The sequence below is a fragment of the Corythoichthys intestinalis genome, chromosome 1 (assembly GCF_030265065.1).
Source record: "Corythoichthys intestinalis isolate RoL2023-P3 chromosome 1, ASM3026506v1, whole genome shotgun sequence".
In the NCBI taxonomy this organism is placed as follows: domain Eukaryota; kingdom Metazoa; phylum Chordata; class Actinopteri; order Syngnathiformes; family Syngnathidae; genus Corythoichthys; species Corythoichthys intestinalis.
Genome location: NC_080395.1, coordinates 41,831,787 through 41,853,117, shown reverse-complemented (window position 1 = coordinate 41,853,117; position 21,331 = coordinate 41,831,787). Strand labels below are relative to the sequence as shown.

The following is a 21,331-nucleotide window of genomic DNA, read 5'->3' as shown; positions in this document are numbered from 1 at the left end:
GTGGAGGATTTGCCTTGGGCCCAGTTACTAAGCACACTCTTGCTTCTACTGTATGCAAGTGTATCCAACAGTCATGATTTTAATAAACACCAAATTGCATATCTTTTTTACTGTGCAAGATTGTACCTGTAGTGCTTTTACTTTATATGGAAACGAACAACAGTGGTGGTGGTGGGAGTTATAGTTAATGTGAACAAGGCAACTTATACTGAAAGGCAGTACTTCTTGAATAGGAGGGCACAGATGGCGCATGTGACTTCGGGGAACATACTTTTTTGCCGTATTAGAAAAAAGTGTAATTGCACATCCACTCAGTGGGGGGCAATGGCGCTCTCATTTTCAGAGTGTGCGCAGTATTTTTTAACCAAACAAGAGCACACATACTGCAAAGTGCATTGGAAATATGAAGCGCTAAGACGAGGAACTACAGTATGATGAAGAGTATGTAACGTTTGGCTTTTGGCTTTGACTTTTAATACAGTGGGAGATGAGGAAAGACCAGTCTGTTTACTCAGTCTAAAAATGTAGCAGCGGACTGCTGGAAGCCAAATCAATTGAGACGTCACTTAAAGAAACACTTTTTAGTTTTTCAGTTTTGGTCGATTTTAGCGACGCCGGTGGACAATAGCGGTACTGTTTTGCCTTGAGGAAGACTGAGTTTCACATGAGGACCAGCACACAACCGCAAAGTGTGCCCACCCGAACTCATCAGCGCTAACGAGTTCAGTTTTGGGGGGGTTGTTCAAGCCAACGAGTGAAAGCCGGGCCAGTGTTTATTCATTACATCCTGGTAGCCTTCCTTTTTTTTCCTCCTCAGACAAAACTTTCTCTTTTGTTGCTCTGCCATCTTTACAGAATTTGCGTGGAAGTGCTAAGCATTTATAACGAACGGGGAAACGGTGAAGTGACGTACATTACCGTTCAAAAGTTTGGGGTTTAAGTGACCCCAAACTTTTAGTTGACATAGTGACTTTTGTAGTTTATTTGTGTCAGGGTTCCTGCCACCCTCCTAAAAGTTAATTAGTGCCAGTGACAGTGATACAGAACCCCTATAGGCCATAACAGAGATGTCATTCAACTAGTCTTCAGTCGACATGTAATCACAAATGTTTTGAAAATATTTGATAATTGTTGAAAAGTTCCCTAGTGTCGCTTTAACCCTTTCATGCGCTAGGATTTTTCTGACACGTTTTTAATACATGGGTGTAGAATCCAAAACAAATCTTGTGTTTTTTTCTATCACATTAAATACTATACAAACACAACTAGCCATAACCTGTTTAAAAACATAATACAGGTAGTCCCATGGTTACGACTATTAATACTGATGCACCGATACCATTTACCTGTCCGGTAACACTGAACGCAGCCTTTTTTTCTCCTGACACTCACTACACTCTATGTTGTGTGATCACACGTAATTACTTTGTATGCCAAGCAGCTATCGCTATTGACCTGCTCCAGACCAATGAGAGCGGGCCAATACTTGCTCTTAACCAATGCCGGGGCAGCTTTTTCATACGGAGGAAAAACAAACTAGGAGTAGGAGAAGAAAATGTCGGCGGTTTCGGAATATTTTAGCATCAAGTACAATGGCTGGGGATGGACCGCACAACAAACCCTGGGCAGTGGAATGAGAAGAGTGAAGCAGCAAGACGTATGTCTGAATAATCTTCAAAATGACTGTTGTCTGTAACCCGTCCCTTGCCTTCGTTCAAAGCTTTGAAATCCTGCTTTTTATAGCTCACGCAGAACCTAAGTATAACGTCCCAAGTTGCAAATACATTAAGGAGACGACTATCTTGCACTAAAAAATAAAGTAACGAAACATGTTTTAGAAAAGCTGGAGAAGGCAGAGGCCATAAGCTTTTCAACCGACGTCTGGAGCAGCCAAGTCCCCCAACTTTCCCTGCTTTGCTTGACAGCCGACAGGAAAGCATAGTACTTCATGCAAATGAATTCAAGGGATCACACACACCGGCTAAGCTATTGCTGCTCAACTGTCTTGTCTTTTATTGAAAGAAATGCCGCAGTAATTTGAGACCTGTTTCAAAAGTGCTGTAGAAGTAAGCAAAGTAAGCTAAGCTAAGTGGCTAAGCTGTGTGTGTGTGCGCTGTTTGCATTTATGCGTTGCTATAGATAGAGTTGAGTTATGTTGTTGCTGGTGCATAAAGAGGGTGGCTAATAGAAAGACAGGATGCTGTGGTCAATTATTATTACTTATAATTTCATGAAAATTGCACTGTTTGGCCTTTAAGGGTTTAAAAAAAATATTCAGTTCATTCAGAGTTTGTTATTATGAATCAATTTTTACTTTCTTACTGCTGGGCTAATATTATACATGTTTTAATTTCATGAATTTAGCACTATTTTGGCCTTTGAGAGCCAATGGTTTATTCAACTATTGTCACCCATACTAGGTATGCAATAAAAACTTCTATAGGATTCACTTTGTATTGTATTTTTCTGTTTCGCAAAGGTAAGCAGCAGCCTGACAAAGCCATGATAGCAATGATTTCACATCCAAGTATGTGGCTCTTTGACAAAAAAAAAAATATATATATATATATATATACATATATATATATATATACATAAGGCAACATGTGAAGGCAACATAACAGATGTGCAGGACAGCTAAAAGTACCTGGGGATCCCACAGGCAAATGGAAACCATGAGGAAGCAACTAGAAAGTCTGCCACAACCAAATACCTACAGAGGGTGAGGCAGGTCCTCAAGAATCAGCTGAATGGCAAGAATAAGATCCAGGCCATTAACAGCTATGCCCTACCAGTAATCAGATACCCTGCTGGCATCGTAACCTGGCCACTGGAAGAGATGCAGGCTTACGACATCATGACAAGGAAGCTCCTTACAATGCACGGAGGGTTTCACCTTAAGTCCAGCATCCTGAGGCTCTACACAAAGTGGAAAGAGGGAGGCCGAGGACTAGTGAGCATCAGAGCCATGATCCAGGAGGAAACTACATCCCTCCAAGAATACATCATGAAAATGGCCCAATGTGATGACCTGCTCGGTGAATGCCTCAGGCAACAGAAGCCCAATAAGGAGGAGGACCCTGAGGAGCTATCATAGATGGACAAGCCCCTGCATGGTGTGTACCACCAACAAATTGAGGAGGTAGCTGACATGGGGAAAAACCTACCAGTGGCTGGAAAAGGCCGGACTGAAAGACAACACGGAGGCACTGATCATGGCAGCACAAGAACAGGCCCTTAACACAAGAGCAATAGAGGCTGGGATCTATCACATCACACAGGACCCCAGGTGCAGGCTATGCAAAGAGGCCCCTGAGACAGTCCAGCACATCACAGCAGGGTGTAAGATGCTAGCAGGCAAGGCATACATGGAACGACATAACCAGGTAGCAGGCATAGTGTACAGGAACATCTGTGCCGAGTACGGACTGGAGACCCCAGAGTCAAGGTGGGCGAAACCTCCGAAGGTGGTTGACAACAACCAAGCGAAGATCCTGTGGGACTTCCAGATCCAGACAGACAAACTGGTAATGTCCAACCAGCCATAGTGGTGGTGGATAAACATCAGAAGACAGCAGTAGTGATAGATGTAGCAATCCCGAGCGAGAGCAACATTAGGAAAAAAGAACACGAAAAGCTGGAGAAATATCAAGGGTTGAAGGAAGAATTGGAGAAAATGTGGGGAGTGAATGCAAGAGTGGTGCCAGTAGTGATCGGGACACTAGGGGCAGTAACCTCCAAGCTGGGTGCATGGCTCCAACAGATACCAGAACAACGTCTGACGTCTCCATTCAGAAGAGCGCAGTCCTAGGGACAGCTAAGATCCTGCGCAGGACCCTCAAGCTCCCAGGCCTCTGGTAGAGGACCCGAGCTTGAAAGGAGAGACCATACCGCCCGGGTGGGCGAGACGACGATTTTGTATATATATATATATATATATATATATATATATATACCGACGTACCCGACTTAGGTGATTTCGACTTTACGATGCCGAAGTCTCGTCCTTCCGAAATTTTGTCGACAGTCGCGAACCAATTTTTTCCTTTTTTATTAATATGAGGTGTAGTACATGATAGTTATTAGATTTCCAAGGTTAGGATTCCTCACACAAAAAGTAGTTGGAAAAAAAGCTTTTAGACGTAAAACAACAAAACGTGTTCCCCAGTGTATTTTCCAGAGATATCGTGTTTATGGATTAAAATGCTTTACTACAACTGCTGAACTGTTATTACCGCCAGATCTAATTTGCAGTTTTCAAAGCACTGAACATGACTGTTGACTATCTGGTTAACAAGTCTGTTAGAGGTTTGGAAAATTAGGGATTTTTAATGGAAAAAAACAATAACAAGCTTCAACTCATAGCAATTGAACTTACAAAGTCTTTAATTTGAGGTTCACACAAATGCTTTGGTGGATCAGAGTGAGGGTCAACTCAGAGAGGACCCCTGGGATGAAGTGGCACGCGTGCGGTGACTCGTGTCGGGTCAAGCTGCGTCCCGGGAGAATGAAAGGTCGTGACCCTTCTGTCTGACTCACTTTGGACATCACGTGGATATTTGTTGATCTGTTGGATTGTATTGTTACGCTCATTCGTTGAAAAGAATGACTGTCACTAAAATAGACTTTTGTGGGTATTCTAAGAGCAAAACTTTGAGTAACTACTTCAATTAAATCTGCAGAAATTTTCATCGTCAATAACTTCAATATCAGTAGAAGTTGGTAGGAAGCATGAAAAGCACACAAGAATTGAAATAAGACATTTTTTAATTACTTTTGAAAACATTGGCATGAACTGAACAGCTGTCAATTGTAGTTGTCAAAATTTTCGGGATGAAATCTAAGTACCGCAGCAGCCAAGCTTGAATACTGATGATGGTCAAATTTTCAGTGATGGAAACTTGGATGATCGTCACCATCTTGGCATCACAACATCTCCTTTTCCTGCACAAAAAGAATGCAATTTTAAGACTTTTGCACCCAAGCATACAGAAACACTTTGACTGTTGTGTGGAGTTATAATAAAAAACATAGACAAGCTTCAGGTGGAAGTCAAATCAACAAACCCACCAAATGCAACGCTGAAAATGGACAATCCATCTGCGTTTCAATTTAATTTTTGATTTATTGAATGTTTTGAAATCAACAACTTGAAAGACTTTGTTTTTCTTTTTAATGAAATGAAAATGCAGAAAAAAACAATACTTTGTGAACCCATGAAAAGAAAGATCTTTTTGACATTTTGTAAAAACAAAACAAAAAAAAAAAACAATGTTTTATCTCATGGTGTTCTGTGCTATTTTGGTCGGTCTTTTTTTTTTTCTCTCTCTCCAGCGACCCTTGCGAAATGAGCAGTACAAATGTTGAATGAATTAATGTTTTCCTTGTATAAAAAACACTTTAAAAATCTCAACATCTTGAATTTCATGGCACAAACATATATAGTAAAAGTATCGTTGTCACACTTTTTGATTATGTAAAAGAAAAATCAGTGTTAGAAATTATGCTATGGTATGGGAAGACTAAAAATTATAACAAGTTCTAACACTGATCTATTTTTTAAAACGTCTAAACAATCATCGTTCAAAATTCAAAATCTGTAGACTCGGATGCACTTTCAGATGTGAAAAGCTTTCCTCCATTTTGAACTTTCTTCCTTTTTTGACCTTTCCCTACTGTCTCGTATTCAAGACTCGTCTTTCAAGCGGCCACTCCTCAATGCAGCATCATGCTTCCTCTCTGAGTGGATGCACAAGCCTCCCACCTCCTACCCCTCAGACAGCATGCAGTTTATGCAAATGAGCTTCTTTTCATGTGCCACTTGAATGTAACCTCAACAAAACAAAAAACTCTCTCACCCACCCACCCACACAGACTTGCCATTTCCGTTTTTGATTTGGAATTTGAAATGATTTTAATCCTAGAAAGATAACGACATGATTGGCTGAGTGTACTGTATGTGTGTGTGAGTTTGTGTAGGGATGAAGGCAGCAAATACAAATCAATGTTGGGTTCTTTTGAAAGGGGCATGCGAAAATGATGAATGTGACATTCCCGGTGTTCCCAGGCTCCTGGTGCTTTTTGAAAGCCCTGACGGGTGGGAAGGGGTGAGCGAGTTGGCGGGCGGGTGCTTTCGGGGTGCTCGTCAGTCGGCGGGGGGGCATTTGTACCCAGCTGTTGGGGGACCTTTCGTCTCTCCGTATGTGTGTGTGACAGGCTGTCCTTTTCACGGACCACGACCCCCTCTGTCATCTTTACTCCGAGAGGGGGCGGGCTTCAGTCAATGAAGAGTCCAGACATTTCTATCCTGTGAACTTGAACTTGACTGGCAGTCTGAGAGCTTGGCGGGAGGGAATGTAAATGCAGCCCCGGATACTTATTTGCATGGAGTAACATTTCGTCACCTTCCTAGAATGATTACCCAAGTAATTTTTTTCTGTTACAAAAATTATTAAAATTAAAAATAAAATAGTAAATACCAAATATTCAAATGGTTCAGTTTTTTTTGTATTTCCTTTCCTTTTTTTTTTTTTTTTTTTTTTTTTACCTGTCCTATTCTGCTACTTAGACTTGGGAAATAGGAATCTGAGTGTACTTATGGTCTGAATATGTGGTTGCTCATTATGTTTTGTTTATTTGGAAAAAGCAGCGAACAGGAAGGGGAAATAGGGGGACAGAAAGAAAGGAAGCAGACAGAAGAGGAGAAGAACCAACAACAATGAGAAATACAGTACATTGTTCCATGCCAATGAACATAGTGGTGCTTTCGTTAGCAAATTATGTTTGCCTATGGACATCATGTGGGAGGCCTGATAACCAAGAAGAGAGAAGAGGCGAGGTGAGTCAAAAGGAGACATGATTAGACGGGGTGAAGCATACACAAATCAACAATGTGTGGTATGGAGCCCAGTTTTTTGGTATTTCCTGAAAAATTCGGGGAAAAAAAAAAAAAATGACTGAGGCGAGTATTTTAAGACGCCGTTGGCATGTGTTAAAATTTTATATTGAAATACAGTGGTACGTCTACATACGAAGTTAATTTGTTCCAGGACCTTGTTTGTAAGTCGAAATGGTCATATGTCAAGCAGGATTTTCCCATAAGAAAACATTATAATTCCATTAATTTGTTCCACAGTCCGAAAACCTTCACTAAATCCTTAATAAATACTGCTGGTTCTATTGCAAATAGCAATTACACAGAGCAAAACAAATAAATTATGAATACAAATCGGAATCATAATTTAATGATATAATAATAGTAATAATAATAATAATAATACCTGTAATAATTTAACGAATCAGGTTCTAATGTGGCGGATATGTTTTGTGTACCTGAATGCACCGCGTGGCTGACTTAACAGAGTGAGAAAGGGACTTTTTACTTTCACTTTTTTCATCTGCGGCGGACAGTAGGAATGTTGTGTTGCACAAGTCCGGGAATAAATGATTAAAAACGTGACAAAGATGGCGATTTTTTGGCGAATGTTACCACAATAATAATTGTCACCGTAACTTATAAAGACTGGCAAAGGGAGGCCGGAGGACGACTGTTGAGATCGTAGACATTCTACGGCCGTATTGTCGAGCCAGTTCACAGATGCGCGCACCACGCTCATATTTGTCTATCATTTCCATCTTCATTTCAATGGTAAGCCTGACCATTTTCCCTTTTTTTCATCACTTGCACTAACATTCTTGTAACACGTGTTGATTTCTCTCACAAGAAAATACGCCGTGCATCCGTCTTGCGGGAAAACAAAGAAACTGTGGTGCTGCCATAAATCATCGTATTTCGAGCATGTCATCGGATGTCGAAAAGATCGTGTATCGAAGCGATTGTATGTCGAGGTACAACTGTAGTTTGTTTTTCAGAAGTTTTTGGTGGTCAAAACCGACATGAATTACAACACTAATGCAAAAATATCAAGTCATTGGCTGCTAATATTTGACAGCAATAGATGTCCAATCTATTTTGACTGGAAGGGTTTGTAGCGATGGAAGTGACAACGTAATTTAAAAATTCTGGAGCCATACGTGTGTTTCAGGTTGCTGGTTCCTGATTGGGCGTTTATTGTTTAAATTTATTATTGACTCAGACATGAACTTCGACAGTCATCTAAACTTTATCACTAAATCTACCCATTACCACCTAAAAAACAGCCAGGATGAAATAACTGTTGGCCAAAATAGACAAGGAAAAATGCATACTGTATTTTTCGGACTATAAGTCGCAGTTTTTGTCATAGTTTGTCTGGGGGTGCGACTTATACTCTGGAGCGACTTATGTGTGAAATTATTTACACATTATTATATCATTTCACATGTTATTTTGGTGTTTTGGAGTGATACTGATGGTTTGGTATACTTATTAGCATGTTCTTTATGCTATAGTTATCTGAAAACATCCTAACAGCTACAGTGGGGCAAATAAGTATTTAGTCAACCACCAATTGTGCAAGTTCTCCTACTTGAAAAGATTAGAGAGGCCTGTAATTGTCAACATGGGTAAACCTCAACCATGTCAAACAGAATTTGGAAAAAAAACTGAAAATCACATTGTTTGATTTTTAGATAATTTATTTCCAAATTAGAGTGGAAAATAAATATTTGGTCACCTACAAACAAGCAAGATTTCTGGCTGTCAAAGAGGTCTAACTTCTTCTAACGAGGTCTAACGAGGCTCCACTCGTTACCTGCATTAATGGCCCCTTTTTGAACTCATTATCGGTATAAAAGACACCTGTCCACAACCTCGGTCAGTCACACTCCAAACTCCACTATGGCTAAGACCAAAGAGCTGTCGAAGGACACCAGAGACAAAATTGTAGACCTGCACAAGGCATGGAAGTCTGAATCTGCAATAGGAAAAACGCTTAGTGTAAAGAAATCAACTGTGGGAGCAATTATTAGAAAATCGAAGACATACAAGACCACTGATAACCTCCCTTGATCTTGGGCTCCATGCAAGATCTCACCCCGTGGCGTCAAAAAAATCCCAGAACCACACGGGGGGACCTAGTGAATGACCTACAGAGAGCTGGGACCACAGTAACAAAGGCTACTATCAGGAACACAATGCGCCGCCAGGGACTCAAATCCTGCACTGCCAGACGTGTCCCCCTGCTGAAGAAAGTACACGTCCAGGCCCGTCTGCGGTTCACTAGAGAGCATTTGGATGATCCAGAAGAGGACTGGGAGAATGTGTTATGGTCAGATGAAACCAAAATAGAACTTTTTGGTAGAAACACAGGTTCTAGTGTTTGGAGGAGAAAGAACACTGAATTGCATCCAAAGAACACCATACCCACTGTGAAGCATAGGGGTGGAAATATCATGCTTTGGGGCTGTTTTTCTGCAAAGGGACCAGGCCGACTGATCTGTGTAAAGGAAAGAATGAATGGGGCCATGTATTGAGAGATTTTGAGTGAAAATCTCCTTCCATCAGCAAGGGCATTGAAGATAAGACGTGGCCGGGTCTTTCAGCATGACAATGATCCTTAACACACAGCCAGGGCAACAAAGGAGTGGCTTCGTAAGAAGCATTTCAGGTTGAGGTTTACCCATTTTGACAATTACAGGCCTTTCTAATATTTTCAAGTGGGAGAACTTGCAAAATTAGTGGTTGACTAAATACTTATTTGCCCCACTGTACTTTAAGTTAACATACCGGCCACGTTCACATTTAGTTATTCATGCATCATGAAACATTATCATACTGAACACTTATTCAGCATGTTGTTCTCTACTGTATTTTTCATTTTGAATTGCCTTTCAAGATGACATATCTGTTCTATGTGTTGGATTTTATCAAGTAAATTTCCCCCAAGAATGCGACTTATACTCTGGTGTGACTTATAGTCCGAAAAATACGGTACATGCATTCCTTTTTAGTAGATTGGATTCTTGCAATGCCATATTTACAGGTCATAACAAAAGAATCAATCAGGATTTAATAATATCCATCACTCTGGCAGCAGAATCAGAATTCTGCTGCCAGAGTGATGGATATTATAACTTCGGTAATGAAAAAAATTTGTTCACGGATGTATAACAAAAAATTTACTTTGCCTAGCAAATCAATGTAATCATTCTCCAATTAACTCTCTGGCTGCTATTGACAGGAATAGACATCCAATCCATTTGAACGAACATTCATTCAACCCTCCCAGTGCAAATGGATTGGGTGTCTACTAGTGTCAAACTCATATAATTCCTTTTAGTTTGAAGAGCCACGCGATTCGACATCTATCCCCATTTGTCAATGGCACTGAAAGAGTTGATTCCTAAAAATATCATTTAAATATTGATTAGATTCAACATTTATCTCCTGTTATTAGTGACATGCCGCAGTTAAAAGCAATGAATGGTGACCACACGTTCCCATTGGGGGTCTTAACAGCTCCGACCCACTCGACCATGTGGGAAAAAAAGGTGTGAAAGGTCCCCTGTCAGTGTTACAAAGCCAAGAACAAGCCCGAGTGGGATAATAAGGTTTATCCCCGGATTAAGATGGGACTGGCAGCTGCGGTGTCCTAGTGGGGGGACTCAAAGATCAGTGGTTCCCGTTCGGGTACCTTAAATTTGGACCAGACGGGCACATGGCTTCTAACAGTAAAAATAGAAGCAGAACAAGAAGGCTCTTTTGATTTATTCTTTATTGGGTTTATAGTAATTTGCCGACTGTTAGTATTCATTTTGAGTTCATAAAGCAATGTACGTAATTTTATTAATATTTTACATTTGAGATCTCAACAGTGGTCTAAAAATGGGTACTAAAAGTAAACATCAAAGGTAGCCAGGAATTTAGGTCAGAATATTCTTACTTGATACTTATAGAATAACATACAGTATATACAATACAAATAAATAATTCAGTAACCATAAGAAAAAAAAAAAAAAAAAAGAGTCCTCGGTTAATGGTGAGGAACTTGACCTATTTACTTTTTCTTTTATATCAGAACATGAATTTCAAATAAACAAAAATATATTTAAAACGAAGGTATCACTTCAAATGTTGCTCAACGATATCACTTAAACTCCAACGTTAATTCATGAAATCTATTATTTAAAAAATACGTTTTATTGGCAAAAATACAAAATTGAATAAAACATAAAAGTAAGTGAAAGATAACCCTTGGTTGTACAAAATAAATTTGTCGTCCCAAGAATAACTTGTAGATGATTTGCAGAAATGTGTAGTTGTCACAAAACTAACTTGTGTCTGTATTATAAGGGCTATCTTGACATTTTGGATAAATTGTCAAAGTAGTTCTCATGCAACACACTTTTCGCTTTTACTGGAGTTCTTTTTTTAACACGCTTATTTGCATGTCTCAATAATTACTTGTCTTTTTGTTCTAGTTTATCAGATATACTGTCACATGACTCTCATAATTACCACACACACTGCTAAATGAAATTTGTACTTATAACAATTTACAAAATTCGATGCAAATTTACTGTACTGTTAATGAAAGTTAAATCAAGTGAACTTTAAACGTATTGCAATCGAAATATAAAACTGTACTAGATTTATTTTAATGTGAAAGAGTTTTAAGATATGAATGTTAAGTGTATTATATTCATTGAAACTTTCATGCGCAACTAGTAAGAGCCCGCCCACCACATGTTGAAAATCACTGCTCAAAGGATGAGTGGTGTATTCAGTACGGAACTATGCAGGCAAGTACACACGTACGCACACAGTTAGAAAGTGTCACACAGACATAAAGAGACAGTAAGACAAAAGACGACTTTTCAGGAGACGTCTGCGGCTGTCTGGATGGTTGGTTCCCACCTCTTTAAGCACCCTCTCTTTCGCTGGCTCACAGGCACACATACACGCACACGCACGCACACTTGCACAGACATAACGCAGGCTGGCCTTTGTCAAGCGGCCCGCGCACAAAGCCGCCATTGTGGAGCAAGCGAGGCCTCGCTCAGAATGATAATGTGCCCGATGATGGCGAGTTTACCAACAAGGCAGAAAATGAGTGTGTTTGAGGATGCGGTCAAAATTGACAAATGATTTGATGATGTGGTGTAAGTCACTTCTTTGGTTAAAGTGAAGGGAAACCAGTTTGATACACATTTCTGTAATATCAAAATTGTTGAAATAACATTTAGTCATACAATAAGTTGCTATCATTAATTCATTCACTACCATTGATAGCAATACACGTCAATCTGTTTGAACTGGGCAGGTAACGATCACAGTCTATTCCTGTCAATTCAAGGCAATGAGTTAATGATAAATTTGATTTTCATCTCCTGGTAATAGATTTTTCTTAATAATCAGCAATGATTGAATAATGTCGGAGCATATAACTATTTCACCTTTCCTATAAATCTCTGCACCTGGTTCCATTTTCAAATGATTCATTCAACAACATTCCTAATAAATAAGTTGATCTATACTTAAAATCTGTAGCCTCCTCATGTGATTATTGGGGGCTACCTAGTTTGGTTACCCTGGTTAGAAATGTCTTTATACTGCATATTCCATTCAAACCCCCACCTAAAAAGTAACAGTTTATGATATGGTTTCATTTTGTGAACATGATGCAGGCAGGGTCCAAGCTTAAATGTGACAGCATTAATATTCAAAATGGACCAAATGAATGTTGGAATTACAAAAATTGTACATGTTAAACATGTTTAGGAGTGACTGTGAATGAGTCTGTAAGTTTCTAATTGTATGCCATTTATTTCTGTTCTCTTTACTGTTCTCAATGTATTTGTTGTGCACTGTACAACTTATGACGTCATCTAATGCTTGAATATATGTTGAAGTACAAAGCAGTGTTGTCCAAAATAAGCATTGTTATTAATCTCGTAGAAATTGTGGATGTTGTTGAAAATTATGCTACTGTGCCTTTAAGAGGCCAGCTTCTCTAGTTTCCATGCAATTATGTTAATGAGCTGTTTGCACTACTTGAATGTGACACTCATTTTTTAATGTTGTAAAGGCCTGAAATATCTTCTTTTCCCTTTTTCATTGAACTAGAAAAGACCAATGTGAATTCATTTTGTGATGCCTCTATTTCTTTTCTTTCTTTCTTTTTTTTTTTAAGTAAAAGAATTTATGTCAACAAAGAATTAACACTAAGGGACTCGTCCATATTTTGTATGAATGAACAAAAACATCTGTCTTCTTTTGTGTATAGTTCTGCTTTTATCAACATTTCAATTATTAGTTTGTTTTAATCTGCACTATTTTGTAATTGTGACAAACAGGAGAGATAATACTAAGATTTTTTAAGCACTGACATCCAAACAATACTCCAATGTTGAAAATTTTCCTCCTGGTTTTGCTCAAAGAAATCAAATGCCAAATCAAGAGGCCCTTCTGCTGCCTTAGCTTTTGAGGATGTTTTTTTTTTTTTTTTTAATATATCACTTAAAATGCAGATTTTGACTCTCCACAGTACAATAATCAAGAAACACAGATTAGCATTTAAGAAATTTTATAGTAAAGTCAGTGTCATAACAAAAGGTCAGATAATAATAATAATAGTAATAATAATCACATATTATTCCTGTAAATATGTGAAACAAAAAACTTACAAGTAAGAGGTATAAAATGATAAAATATTGGTAAAAGTAGAATATTACTATTAGTTGTTACTCATTAGTATTGAAAACACAAGTAGGTTTTAGCCTAAAACATTAGATAGATGTATTCTTAAATTAAATACAATATTGGAATAAAAAAAAAAAAGGGCAACCAGGGCAGAAAAGGGAGGGTTGGCAGTGGGTGATCATGTTTTACTGCTATTGACAGTTTAAACTCATTATCCTCATTGTTTCAGCAATTCACTTGCTTTGTCATACATTAGTATGGCATGCTATGCTTACATTGTATTTTAATTCTGATTTAAATTTTTTTTTTTAATCTCATTAATACACTCATTTTTCAGTGACTTTCTTTATTGACTCTTGAAGATCTCTAATCGCATTATAATGACTAAATAGGCTTCCTTGCTATCTAAAGAGTTAAACAAGGGTGACCCGTTAAAGGCCTCAATAAGATGACCTCATCACGAATCCGCACTTAGTAAGATCACACTAGGCCTTAACGACTGCACGCTGGCGCTGCCTTTCTTTTGCATGATCACAACCTGCATTTTAGAATGCAGAGAGAAGACGGTCAAGATGGCTCCCATGGATACAACATCATGTTTGCAGTGAGCACACATCCGGTACAGGCCACGAGGCCTTCATTTATGGATGCAGCCTCACTTTGCTTGGAGTAAGAATGACAATAAGCTTGTGTCTGAACCTGGTTCATTCTATACTTTATGTTTTTTTGTTTTTTTTTGCAAATGTAAAATTCACTCTCATTTTCTCATTTCATTACTAATTCGTATATTAGCTTCTTCGCCCATCATATTAGAATAAAAAGCATACAGTAAGTGTGAATCTTTGACTGATATATTTTCTTGCCTATATTGTAATGTGTTCATTTGGTAGGGGGGGATTTTTTTTTTTTTGTGCCTTTGAAGGTACCGTACCACCTAAAGCCTAATTTTAATTAAAGTAATTACAATTATATTGTAAAAAATAAGAACAATTTGGAGCTTTTTTTGTACTACAGTTGATGCTGTCATTTAAAGATACAGAAATGATAGCTTTAGGCTAAAGATAATAAGTAACGAAAATCGGAATAGTACTAAAACCTATTAAAAATCATGGAAAGAACAGGGAACACTAGGGCATGGTGGCAAATGACGTTATGTGATCACATCTTCAAACGATTAAATCCATGTTTTAAAACAATATTAAATCAGAAACCAAACCTACCGAAAGAGTAAGAACATCTTGTGTTTCTTCTGCCTTCTTTTTGTCCCCTGAAGGTGTGAAGGTCATTCCTACTTTCGGTTATCTAGCTTTATGATGGATGATTAACACTCATACAGCTAGATAACCAAAGACAGGAACAGGCTCTGGTCTTGGCTTTAAAGAGCACACGTGTATGTGTCCATCAGCATGTGTGCTATGGGGACAGACAGAACACAGGAACAACTTTAAGGTACATTTTATTGCAAGACAGCATTTTATGAGCAGCTTTGACAGGCCAAAACTACAATAATCCAGATTTCCTGCATTGTATTTTCTTTTAGGTGTACCAGATGCACTCAGTGTCTGTAAATAGTCAAGTGTGGCCTCTTTTAAGCATTTGGTTCTGATACTGTATGTAATGTAGTTTCTTGGCTATCAAGAATAACAGTTTATTATATCAGACAAACATTTGTTTCAGTCTCGTTCACAGGCCCCCAAATTCTAATCATCTCAGCGTGTTGAGATAGTTCTTAATATAATGTGCCTACCAAAATATATTGGAACTAGTCAGACCAGAGAGCATTTGAAATATTTTATTCACTTAAGATGTGGGCAAAGCTTTAAATTGATTGTGTGGCTATTGTTATATTTATTGTTACACATTAATCATCATAATTATTCTAAAATGTAACTAATCACATCCAACTAATGCAATAATCCACTATAATCTTTCACGCCTGATGTTTTTGGAAAGTAGGGCAGGCACCATAAGGGCAAATTTCAGGATGTTGTCAGCACATTACAGCATTAATCAATGAATTATTTGAAAAATATTGAAATATTTTTTGCTTAACATGTTGAGGAAGATGACTGCATGTGGTGGCAGCTATGACGGAAACGACGACATTATGCTATTCCCGCGTGACTATACATGCACACACAGGAGATGGAACTTACACGCGTCTGTACAAGATGTCCAACTGCCGCATGGGTAGAGCCCCGTACGACCACCACCATGTGCTCGTAGATATAGAGCATCCTTCCGGTTTCAGGTGTGACAAACAGGTGATCGGATCGATATGTGGGACCACATGCCCTTGGTTGCCCATGGACAGACGCCCCAGGTTGCTCCCACTCTTTGTATCCGTCCTGTGGGCACCTCCAGGCCCGGATGAGGGGGCCAAGGAGGACGTGTTCAATGGCCGAGAAGGAGCGCTGTCTCCCGGGTGCGGAGGCTGCGCAGTGTTTCCCTGATGGTAGAGCCTCCAATGCCGCTTCTCAGCTCCTCTCGTCCTCTTTTCCCCCGAACTCCTCCCCCTCGTTTCTGTGACGTCAACTGGAGGAAATTACATACTAGCCTATCAGATAATTATTTGCCTCTTTTCTATTCAGTTTTATTCCACATCCAGTTTAGTTAGAGCTTGTCCGAAGTGATCATTTGACCATTCAAATTGAAACATCAATAGCTGATCAAGATAACTGAAATAGGACAATTCTAAAAATGTTTCTATTGCAAGACAACTCAGAGGACTAGTAAAACAAATGTGTTTTTTCGATTAACGTTTTTTCTACTGCTAGTGCCACTTTCTCCGATAGGGATGAGTTGTCTAAATGCTAAAACGCCCACACTTTCCTCTGCTGTTCAGATTGGGGTACTGCCACTATAATAGATTGTTTTTTCTTCCCCACTTTGCCACCACCTAAATTACACAGTAGTTAATTGAAGTTTGACTTTTTTTTTTTGTATTAAAAAACACTTTTTTTGTATTGGTCAGATGAAATATGCTAATTTTTTTAGATAGGGATTTTTGTTTTTTTTCTTGATTTGTTGTGCCAAAATCATCAATATTAAAACAATTAAAGGGTTGAACTACTTCAACTGTGTTTAATGAACCTAAAATATATGAAAGTCTAATGTTTATCAGTACATTACAGAAAATAATGAACTCAATCACAATATGCTAATTTTTGAGCAGGACCAGTAACTAATTGAAGGTTGACTTTTTAAAAAATTATTTAAAAAACACTTTTTTGTATAGGTTGGATGAAATATGCTAATTTTTTTAGATAGGGATTTTTGTTTTTTCTTGACTTTTTTGCAAAAATCATCAGTATTAAAACAATAAAAAGCTTGAACTACTTCAGTTGTGTGTAATGAATCTAAAATATATGAAAGTCTAACATTTATCAGTACATTACAGAAAATAATGAACTTTATCACAATATACTATTTTTTTTAGATGGACCAGTAATTAATTGAAGGTTGAGTTTTTTGTATTAAAAAACACGTTTTTGTTTGTTTGTTTTGGTCGGATGAAATACGCAAATTTTTTGAGATAGGGATTTTTGGGTTTTCTTGACTTTTTTGCCAAAATCATCAGTATTAAAACAATAAAAGTCTTGAACTACTTCAGCTGTGTGTAATGATCTAAAATATATGAAAGTCTAATGTTTATCACTACATTACAGAAAATAATGAACTTTATCACAATATAACAATTTTTTGAGAAGGACTAGTATTGTATGTCCACGACCACTAATTTACACTAATGTGGTACTAAAATTCCAACTGAAGTGTATATTTGTATGAATTGAAACATTCTGAAACCATAATTAAAAAAAAAAAAAAGAAAAAAAAGAAAGAAAAACCGCAAGAAGAATGAATGTACTGCCTGAAATTAAATTTGAAAAAATAATAATTACAAAACAAAGAGAATGTATGAATGCCCTGGTGGCTGAAAAGTCATTGCATGTAATTGACTTTCATGATTTTAAAATTAAGAGTTTCCCGGTAAAGTGTTGTCTATAAAAGTTGTAAAGCAATAAACAGACAACAAAAATGATTGAAAAGAACAAAAAATGATATTTTTATAAAGGGTCAAAATTATTTTTTGAACAGATCATGTGACTAGCACCTTCCACGGTCAATTGCTTTGCTCAGCCAAAACCACCCGAGGACCAAAGAGGCAAGATAGATATACGTAATGTTTTCAAACCTAAGCTTTTAAAAGCGACAACAACTATTGAGCACGAACTAAGCACTGAAAATGTGGACCATGAAACGTCAGAGAGCACTACCAAAATGGTGAGCGGAGTTTCAATATGCCTCACTAAAGACGCTAATTGTACAAGAGAGCCACCACCTGTGTCCTGCCAATGTAGTTACCCACGTCAAAAATTATATCCTACGACCGCGGGAGCGCTCACACATACATTAGTTATTTGTTATGTCGACTTAAACAATTGGAGCCAGAAAAGAACCATAGTTATATATTTTGGACATCGACATTTATTAAACTGGAGAAACGCCATATAGGACTTGAATTACAGTAATAACAGGTATAGGTCATCCTATGCGTAAAACAGTAAAACATTGCCTTTTTTTACGTTCAGTAGGGATGCTACGTTATACGACAGAGAAAAAGGTTGTTTTTTTTTATGGAAGGGCCATGTTTAAAACCTCGTAGATAACTTCATCACCAAAACACGGAAATCAAGCAAATCAGTGCAGAGCAGTGGCTCCACCCAGGGGATACAATTTTTGGCGGGGATAACTACATTGGCATGACACCGGCGGGCTTACCATATTCAATGGATAGCGATCATGGCGAAAAGTATAGTATACGCTAACTGTTCCAAGCAGCCCGAATTAGGATTCCCCTCAAGAATGATGGGAAACAAAAAAACGCTAATTTTCAACTTACTATTATAAATATTCTTGTAAGCTAATTTTATTGCTGACACTGCGTTTCGGGGTCATCAACATGTTGTGCCCCGCCTCCCCCAAAAGTCAAACTCCGCCTATGCAGTGCGAGTATTTTAATAAATTTGGGGCCACAAGAGACATCCAGTATATTTGAACTCAAAGGGCCAGCAGTGAATAATCGTATCTCAGAACCATTGATGGCAATACACGTTCAATCCATTTTGACCAGGTGGGGTGGCAGTGAATATATACCACGGTCAATGACAGCCAATGAGTTTTATTGCTCCATACTCCCCCCCAAAAAAATCATTTTTAAATTTTAGTTTAGGCAGGTAAAATGTAATATAAAACACTGTCAATTATACAAAAGTAGCATTAGTAGCAGTATTAGAAGTATCAAATTATACATTTTTTCAGTGTTTTTCAGATTTTTCATGGATTATTTTTTGGTATGGTTTTTCATTTTTGTATTTGAAATAATGTTTTAACCCTATCAGGAGGAGCAGTCACTATAAAAAATTTATCAGTGGCGTAACTCATTCACTGCCAGCCTGGGTCACAGAGTGTAAATTGTAGCATTAGACGTCCAACACATTTCAACTGGAGGGACCCTCAGTTGAAATAGGATTGGAAGGCTATTGCAGACAACGGGAGCCAAAGAGTTAAGCTATGTGAGATCACAAACATAAAATTCCCTGAGCAAAACACACACGTTCCACACTTATTTGAATTTGTCTTACCCTAATTTATTACAATATGCTTTATTATTATTATTATTATTTATTTTTAAATACATTTTTGAGTTATATTTACTAGTATTTTACTCCATATGATTAACCATGGCTCTTTTACTTTTTGCATGTATTTTCACTACTATTTATTTAATTTACAAATTAGATCCTTCGAAGATTCTTTCTTATCTAAAATTATTATTTTTTTGATTGCTCATTGTAAAAATACTTGCGGGAAACATCGATACTACAATTGGATGTCAAATAGTGGCTGCAAAACGTCCCATGGGCTGGAATTTTTAAACCCCTGTCCTATATGAATGTAATAAAAAACATGTAAGAAAAATCATAACGCATGAAAGGGTTAAAGCAACACTAGGAATATTTTCAACCTTTAGAAAATATTTTGATAACATTTGTGATAATACAAAGCAACACTAGGTAACTTTTCAACCTTTATAAAATATTTTCATAACATTTGTGATAATACAGTGGGGCAAATAAGTATTTAGTCAACCACTAATTGTGCAAATTCTCCCACTTGAAAATATTAGAGAGGCCTGTAATTGTCAACATGGGTAAACCTCAACCATAGAGTCAGAATGTGGAAAAACCCCAGAAAATTACAGTTTGATTTTTAAAGAATTTATTTGCAAATCATGGTGGAAAATAGGTATTTGGTCTATACCAAAAGTTCATCTCAATACTTTGTTATGTCCCCTTTGTAGGCAATAACGGAGGCCAAACGTTTTTTGTAACTCTTCACAAGCTTTTCACACACTTTTGCTGGTATTTTTGGCCCATTTATCCATGCAGATTTCCTCTAGAGAAGTGATGTTTTGCGGCTGTCGTTGGGCAACACGGACTTTCAACTCTCTCCTCACCCTGTGGCGTCAAAATGATAACAAGAACGGGGAGCAAAAATCCCTGAACCACACGGTGAATGACCTACAGAGAGCTGGGACCACAGTAAAAAAGGCTACTATCAGTAACACAATGCGCCGCCAGGGACTCAAATCCTGCACTGCCAGACGTGTCCCCCTGCTGAAAAAAGTACCGTACCAGGCCCGTCTGCGGTTCGCTAGAAAGCATTTGGATGATCCAGAAGAGGACTGGGAGAATGTGTTATGGTCAGATGAAACAAAAATAGAACATTTTGGTAGAAACACAGGTTCTCTTGTTTGGAGGAAAAAGAATACTGAATTGCACGATACCCACTGTGAAGCATGAGGGTGGAAACATGCTTTGGGGCTGTTTTTCTGCAAAGGGACCAGGACGACTGATCTGTGTAAAGGAAAGAATGAATGGGGCCATGTATCGAGAGATTTTGAGAGAAAATCTCCTTCCATCAGCAAGGGCACATTGAAGATGAGACGTGGCTGGGTCTTTCAGCATTACACAGTACTGATCCCAAACACACAGCCATGGCAACAAAGGAGTGGCTTCGTAAGAAGCATTTCAAGGTCCGGGAGTGGTCTAGTCAGTCTCCAGGTCTCAACCCCATAGAAAATTTGCTGAGGGAGTGGAAAGTCCGTGTTGCCCAACGACAGCCCCAAAACATCACTACTCTAGAGGAGATCTGCATGGAGGAATGGGCCAAAATACCAGCAACAGTGTGTGAAAAGCTTGTGAAGAGTTACAGAAAATTTTTTGGCCTTCGTTATTGCCAACAAAGGGTGCATAACAAAGTATTGAGATGAACTTTTGGTACTGACCAAATACTTATTTTCCACCATGATTTGCAAATTATTTAAAAATCAAACAATGAGATTTTCAGGTTTTTTTTTTTTCTTCCACATTGTCTCTCGTGGTTGAGGTTTAACCATGTTGCCAATAACAGGCCTCTCTAATATTTTCAAGTGGGAGAACTTGCACAATTAGTGGTTGACTAAATACTTATTTGCCCGACTGTATGTCGACTGACAACTAGTTGAATGACACTTCTTTTATATCTTGAGGGGGTCTGTATCGCTTTCACCGCCACTAATTAACGAACCCTGCCACACAAAAAAACTACCAATGAGCTGACTGCTTTACGGCATACGTAGTTTCCCCCTTTCCCCATTTATTATTAAGACAGAAGTTGATGCGAACGCTCTCGTGCGGATGCTGC

General features: G+C 38.2%; 1 long non-coding RNA gene across 1 annotated transcript; it reads right to left on the bottom strand.

Moving 5' to 3' along the window:
- Positions 1 to 3,969: 3,969 nt before the first annotated feature.
- Positions 3,970 to 16,060, bottom strand: LOC130913261 (uncharacterized). Its single transcript, XR_009062746.1, has 3 exons — positions 15,739 to 16,060; positions 14,803 to 14,995; positions 3,970 to 4,944 (listed from the first exon to the last, which is right to left on the bottom strand). It is a non-coding gene; the product is annotated as an uncharacterized LOC130913261 (long non-coding RNA).
- Positions 16,061 to 21,331: the final 5,271 nt, after the last annotated feature.